The sequence below is a fragment of the Cetorhinus maximus genome, unplaced genomic scaffold, assembly GCF_964194155.1.
Source record: "Cetorhinus maximus unplaced genomic scaffold, sCetMax3.hap1.1 HAP1_SCAFFOLD_360, whole genome shotgun sequence".
Lineage (NCBI taxonomy): Eukaryota > Metazoa > Chordata > Chondrichthyes > Lamniformes > Cetorhinidae > Cetorhinus > Cetorhinus maximus.
The window spans coordinates 290,183-297,953 of NW_027596306.1; positions in this window are offsets into that span (position 1 = coordinate 290,183).

Here is a 7,771-nt window from a genome sequence, read left to right on the forward strand (position 1 = left end):
AAAGGCAGGAAAGTGGACTTGAGGATTATGAGATCAGCCATTATCTCATTGAATGGCGGAGAAGGCTCGATAGGCTGGATGGTCTACATTTGCCCCAATGTCTTATGCTCTTATGGAAAATCTGTCCACCTCTAGCTTAAAAATATTCAAAGACTCTGCTTTCACCACCTTTTCCATAAGAGAGTTACAAAGAACTACGACACTCTGTGTGAAAAAAATCTACTCATCTCTGTTTTAAAAGGGTGACCTCTTATTTTCAACGGTGACTCTCACAAGAGGTAACATCCTCTCCACACCCACATCTCTCTCTCCCTCTCTCCCTCTCTCGTTCTCTCTCTCCCACCACGCACCCACCCCCCACCCCACCCGCCCCCCCCCACCCTCCGACTCCCCCACCCCACCCCCCCCCACACCTCTCTCTCTCTATCTCTCTCTCTCTGTCTCTCTCTCTCTCTCTCTCTCTCTCTCTCTGTTTCCCAGTCTTACATCCTAAAACTCTCTAGTCAAGAAAATTACTTGCTTGGTCTGGGAACTATGGCCCCCGTTTTTTTAAGTGTGATGACCTCCAAAGTAAACGGTAAATGTTTCAAATGCATTTACTTTGGGGCAGCTTTTACAAGCTTCTCAACCCGATCTCCCCACTGTCTACAGTCAAATATTTCATTACGAAAAATAAAGGTTATATTCTAAAACATATGAACTGTAGCATTAGGCATGTGTAACACAAGGTTACTGCTAGAACGAAGTGTCAACTACATGGTCAATGTTATACTGGGATATCAGGTAGAAAGTCACTTATGGACTCAAGCATCAGTTACGGAGTGGCTGCTGGACCAGACTGTCAGGTGCAAGGTCAATGGTACCTCGGGTTATCAATTACAGGGTCACTGTTGGACTGAAGTGTCGGGTACAAGACCAGTAGAACACCAGATGTCAATCACATGGTCACCATTTGACGATGGCATCTGTTGTCAGCTCATTGCTGAACCTATTTATCACTTTAAAAGCTCACCGTGTTAGACAGGGTCCCAGTTCCATGGACACCAATATTCCATGGTTATCAATCAAACGGTGTTTGTTACCCCAGGGTATCACTTACAGGGTCAGCGTTTAAGTTAAATAACCACTGTCAGTCCATGGTCTCAGTTATACGGTAGCTGTTCGAGCTGACAACAGTTTAAAATTACCAATCCCCTATTTTCAGTTTTTTATCGTTAGATAAACAACTTCCTTTCGTGCTATCTGGCTATTACTGCTCCTGCCCATCCTGTCACACGCCTGCTAACTTTATTCCCTGAGAAATGAATTTAAATCCTCAATTTGCAGGTTTAGTTTTATCTCAGAAATAATCGGAGAATTGAAATTGTCAAATTCTTATCAGTGCTGTAAGCCTGCAGGATTCCGTAGGTCTGTTTATTTCGCAAAAGCGGTTGAAGTAACGTGCTTGCTTTTGGATGAATTAACTTGTCAGGAATGCCACGTTGATTCTATGGTATTATTCCCTTACAAAGTCAAGGGAATGGAAGCGTTAGGTCAACTTGTTTGTTCAGCGACTGTGACTAATGTAGCTGACTGTATTGTTTAATTCAATCACTGGAGACTCTGCTCCGCCTATATCTAGGCATTATTATCAATGTTTGGCAGATTGTTGCCTCCAGTGCAAACAGTGACCATTGGATCTCGCAGAAAATGAGACCATGTTCTGGTATATTCCGACTGAACTTCGGATTCTGTGGGTAATTTATGATTTACAAAGGATTTACTATCCGCTCCTCGCTGCTGTTGGTGTTCCTGGTGAGTCATTATTTTCGAAATTCATTTATAGCACGTTTTTCACTGTGCTTGCTGTCCAAGTGCTTTCGGTGCGGTGATTAATTGTATTCTGTGTATATCTTGTCTTCTGTGACTTGTAATGCTCTGTGTTTCTCTAATTTAACATTTCATCAGTTGCTGATTCCCTGTTCACGGTTGAATGTTTCTACATTTTATGAGTTGCTTCAACTGATTTCTTTGAACAATAATTTGGCTGGTTGGCTATTTTACAGAATAAATATTATTGATAGATTTTAGTTATTGAACAGCTGCAAAGTGCTTTCTGAATTGAAGCCTAATATCTGATCAGAAATATGTTTTGTGGGTATCTGTGTTACGTTCTGATGGAGATTGTAAATGACGCTGTTCTGCAGAAACTAGAACAGAATATAGATCATGAATAACTGTGAAATTCGTGACACCTCCAATAATGACTCAGCTCCAGGCAACACTTTTCCCTTCCGCCATTTCCCGCTTTGTCTTAGAGTCACCAAATCCAGATTGTCAGGAGAGGATTGAAACTTTTACACTTGTTCAAGAAAAATATATATTCTGTTGTATTTGGACGGATTAATTGCATTTTTTCCATTGTTCAGTGACAGTTCCAGAGATTTCTATGATTCACATTAACTATCCAACAGCTCCTCTTAGTAGAAACAATTCCAGCTGATTAGAAATGTAGGACTGTGAATAGTGGAATCTTTAGATAATTCCAGTCTCATAATCGCTCTATCAGTTGTTCATCTGTTCAGTTCCCAGAAGCAGGAGAAAGGCTGCTCCAGAAGTGTTCACACAGTTACTGTTGCCCCACTGTGCCGTCTTATATTTACTTTTCAGATCATCACTCTATTGAAAGTATGAGTCTGTTTGTAAAATCGGATTTTGCATTGTATGTACAAGGTTCTCCTTGAAACAGCTGGTCTGCAGTTTGCAGTGCATTGGTTGTAAAGGTTCAGGTGTCAACAAATAATTCAAACTATTTATGATATTTTCAGAAATGTAATTGAATAAACCATTTTTGGCTTTGGCCACAACCTCCATACTCTTTTCACAAACTCTATTCACCTCCGTGACACCTGACTCTATTCCTCTTTAGATAAAGCACCTCCCCCTCCCTACTTACACAATTTTCACCCCAGCCTTTTACTTCATTCCTGTTTCTGCCCACAGACATCAATTCCCTCCCTGCCTCTGTCTTAGTTTATTCGTAATTGCAGCCCATAATTCCTCTCCCACTGAATTGTAATTCTAAATGTGTCTTGGAGAAATAGTGATTTATTGTCTATCCAGAGGTGAGCTGAGAAGCTGGTGCTGGGTCTTCTTGCTGAGCTGCTGTAGTCCTTCTGCTTAAGGTGCTCCCACCTGTTGTGAGGGAATCCCAGAACCTTGACTGAACATTGATGAAGGGAGGGCTTATCTGTCCAAGTCGGGATTGTGCGTTAGAAATGGTGGATCTCACCATTTGTGGTGGATGGTTGTGGTTGCTGGATTTAACGGCATTGCAGCTCTTCGCCTTATCGCTGTAAAGGTCAAAGTGTGGGGAGGTATTGTCAAAGTAACCCGGGGGTTTGGGGGAGCTGTTTCTGTAGTCATGCTTCCTGCATCCACAGAGGAGGGGTGGTGAATATTGTGTCCAATAATGGACGGTCACTGATAAACCATCTCTTCTGTACTGTAATGTGATTCTGCTTATTGTGTGATGTTGTGATATCCACTCAGGTGATTACTGAGCTTTGCATCATATTTCAGACTTGGGACTTCCAGGTGTTTGATGGGTTTGGGGGTTGGGTGCTGGGTGGGGAGCGGGAGAATCAGCTCTTGAATGTACGTTGACTCCCATTGAAATGATTTCTGCATGTGAACAATGATGTGTTTTACCATCGGGATGTTTCAGGTAGATCCCAAGCTGAGTATTGGTGATCAGGGTGTTGGAGAGTAGATGCGACTTTATGGCACTACTTCAAGTTCCTCAATCAATTTACTGATAGCTTGTTGAGTTTTACCAGTTGATAGGATGAGTTGACGTAATCTCTCTGTCTGTCTGTTAAATTGTCTGTTTCGCCATCAGGGTAACTGGGGAGTGGGGGGAGGAGCTGCTCCCAGTTCCAAATTCCAAACCATCTGGATGTTAACCCTCCCCCTCACTGCTGCATTCCTGCAGCTCCCAATCCGTTCGGTCACCTTCTCAGCTCCATCTTTGATACCCTTTGCGTTACATTTCTTTCTCATTCTTGGTACGGCCATCACCTTAGGCTCTGTATTGTCCAATAACCCGCACTTATGCTGTCATGGTGACTGCTTCACCGTGATGCTGACTGCAGGACGCTCTTCCCAGACTGCTTCACCGCAATGCTGACTGCTGAACACTTTCCCAGCACTTTCCAGGGGAACTATGCTTCCATCTTTCTAAACATTTTTCCTCCTTGTTCCAACTCATGCACCTTCTTTAACAAATGCACATACTCCATATTGAACACCGCTTTGAGGAAGTATTGAGGGTGGCAATGGTGCAGAATGTACTCTGGGTGAGGGATGTAAATGTCCTGGGGATTACCATTGGCCAGAAACTGGACTGGACCAGCCATATAAATACTGTGGTTAAAAGAGCCAATCAGAGGCTAGGAATAGTGCAACGAGAAACCCACCTTCTGGCTCCCCAAAGCCTGTCCACCATCTGCAAGGCACAAGTCAGGAGTGTGATGGAGTACTCCCCACTTGAGTGGATGAGTGCAGCTCCCACAACATTCAAGAAGCTTGACACCATCCAGGACAAAGCAACTCACTTGATTTACACCACATCTACAAACATTCACTTCTCCACCAATGACGCACAGTAACAGCAGCGTGTACCATCTACAAGATGCACTGCCGGAATTCATCAATTAGCCTGAGACAGCAGCTTCCAAATGCATGACGATTACCATTTTGGGGGACAAGCGCAGATGATAGATAGGAACACAAACATCCAGAAGTTCCCCTCCAATTCACTCACCATTCTTATTTGGAAATATATCGCTGTTCATTCACTGTCGCTGGGTCAAAATCCTGGAACCCCCTTCCTAACAGCACTGTGGGTGGACTTACAACACATGGACTGCAGCGGTTCAAGAAGGCAGCGCATCATAACCACCTCAAGGGCAACTGGTAATGGCCAATAAATGCTGGCCCAGCCAGTGAAGTATTAATCCCATGAATGATTAATATTTTTTAAAAAATTATGTGTGACTGTGCTAATGTCAAACTGTCTCTCTGTCCTCCTCTCAACATGTCTGCTGCCTTTGACATGGCGAGAACAATGAAATCTTAAGATTTTCATGCCCAGAATCTCCTCCTAAACATGTCGCCCTCGCCATAACCTTCTCTTCCTTTAAGAAATTTCTTAAAATGCATTTTTTTTGTTGTTCCACCTATTCCAGCATTCTTTGACCTGGTTTCCATTTCCTTCTTGCAATGATTTCTCTTTCTGTTGAAGCTGCTGTCTGAAGCCAGTTGCTGTGAAATTGATACTGATTGTATAATTAACCCGGATCTCCCGGTGACAACAATAATGATTATAGAAATGTCCGCTGCTGTTTTGCATCGGAACCAATCAGAAGTCTTGATCCAGGCGCTGGCGTGGTAATTAACCGAGACGTTTAAACTCCTGACGGGCGGATTTATGCTTTCCGGTCTCTCTGACAATGACTCCGACACTGACCTCAGTTTTAGACTCTTGGCACTGTTGTCTGACACTTACCCAGACACTTACCCTAGTATTTACCTGCTGTTAATTTCCAACATGCGTCAGTGAATAACAATCGAACACAGCCCATGGGCGCCCAACCCCACACACAGACCTCTCACATTCAATCCACAACCAAGCACCCACAGTGCCCCCATCTACTCACCCCCAAATATCTGCTGTCCGACTGCCATCCTTTCGACCCACCTGAACACCTCTCACCAGCCATCGCCCATCCACTCACTCCCCGACCCGACTGAAACCCATACTGTCTTCCCACCCAACCCCAACCCAACTATTCACCACCCCACCATCTACACACTTCACACCCATCTCACCTCCCCCACCCACCTTCGCGCCTCACACGCATTAAAACGCATAAGCCCTTTGAATACTTAGCTGTGGCATCTCTGCTGCTCCTGTTCACCATTGTTCTTACTGAATGGCTGCACCCAGGAATCAATACTACAGCTGGGACAAGAGGAACCGGGTGTAAGGATGGGAAAAAGGCAGGGATGTAATTATCTTCATAATCAGCGCTGATCACCCCAGTGTCACCACTGATTGAGAGGCCGGGGCCATTATGTTTATGAATTACCTCAAGGATTACTTTACACACATTCCACTGTCCTGTGTTAATGTTGTACCCGTATCTTCAGTTTCCCTGAGAGGGTAACACAGACGTATTTCATTCTATCCTGATCCAACATTCCAAGAAGCGAGAAACTGGTAAATATTGCAAATTTTCATAATTTGGATGCTCGGGTACACACACCAGAGAAAGCTAACATGCAATACAGCAAGTCAACAGGATAATATATGGTACTGTTCCCTCTATTCGAGTAAGGAACTATTGATAGAATTATACAGGTGATTGGTGATAAAACATCTGGATTAATGTGTATAGTTTCGGTCTACTTGCCTAAGCAACATTATTTGACGAAATAATTAATCAATCAAATTAGACACGCACCTTCTTAAATTTAGAGGAAGGGGTGGAGGCCTCATCAAATCGTAGGAAATTATTAAAGGGCCTCACAAGGTAGATGCTGGGAGAATGTTTCCCCGAGACGGGGAGCCCAGAACTAGCGTCCACAACCTGAGAATAAAGGGTGGGCCATTTAGGATTGAGATGAGGAGAATCTTCTTCACTCAGACAGTGGTGAAACTTTAGAATTATCAGATCTAGCGGGCTTTTGTACGAAATATATTCAAGAAAGTGATCAATTGATTTTTGGGGTCTAAGACAGTCAAGGAAAATAGGGATAGTGTTGGAAAGTAGAGGTCAAAGAATGGCTATGGTCTTACTGAACAGTAGAGTAGGCCAGAGGGAATATATGACTTTCTCTTGCTCGTAGTTTTTGCATTTTTATGTAACACATTCAAGTCCTGTAAACTGGCTTATTCAGTTCCTGATCCAAAACACACGTCCCATCCATTGGTAAATACCCACCTGCTCTCTCAGCCTGATTTTTAGGTTGCACTCACTCTGCTCTGTTCCTTTCCATCGCTCAGTATCCAGCTCCAATTGAGTCTCCATTTTATTTCCTTCAATTCAGCGGACCATTTCCTATCCTGTTCTTTTGACCTGATAGAATGTCTGGTTGTCCCTGGCGTAAAGTCTAAAAGGTTTTGTGCTTTTGGCAACAACAGCCATTAACAGGAAAGCGCTTCAGGATATTTTGATCTGAGGGGCAATTTATGAATACATATCTGTACTTGTTTGTTTCCACAACCTTCATATCCCACTCAAATGACTTGTCAGAAAAATGAACGATTTCCCTTCGGTCCAAATCACAGCCCATCCTGAATATGGATTTCCAAGGCCCATGTGTACAATTTGAAGCATGTTCATGGAGTGAATGATTTTCAGTCCGAATTCAATGAATAATGTCAGGGAATGGCGCTGGGACCTGCTGCTGGATTTGGTCTCCTGCTACAACAGGATGATGTTTAACTCGAAACCCTCCCTCCAGCGGCAAGTCCAGACACTGGTAATGTAATTAGATTCTGACCCTGGGTAACGCTGTACAAATTTTACCCTATCAGTCTGCAACTGTTGCTCTCAGTTAAACAATAAATTCCCGTCTTTTTCTTCCTTACAGTAAACTTACTGACGATTGTGACCCTGTCTCGGGGAAGATGAGATCTCTCAAAATGTGTTACCCGTTACCTGGTATCCATGGCAACCGCGGATCTACTGGTCGTTAACATTGACCTCACATTTAGGCAGATTCC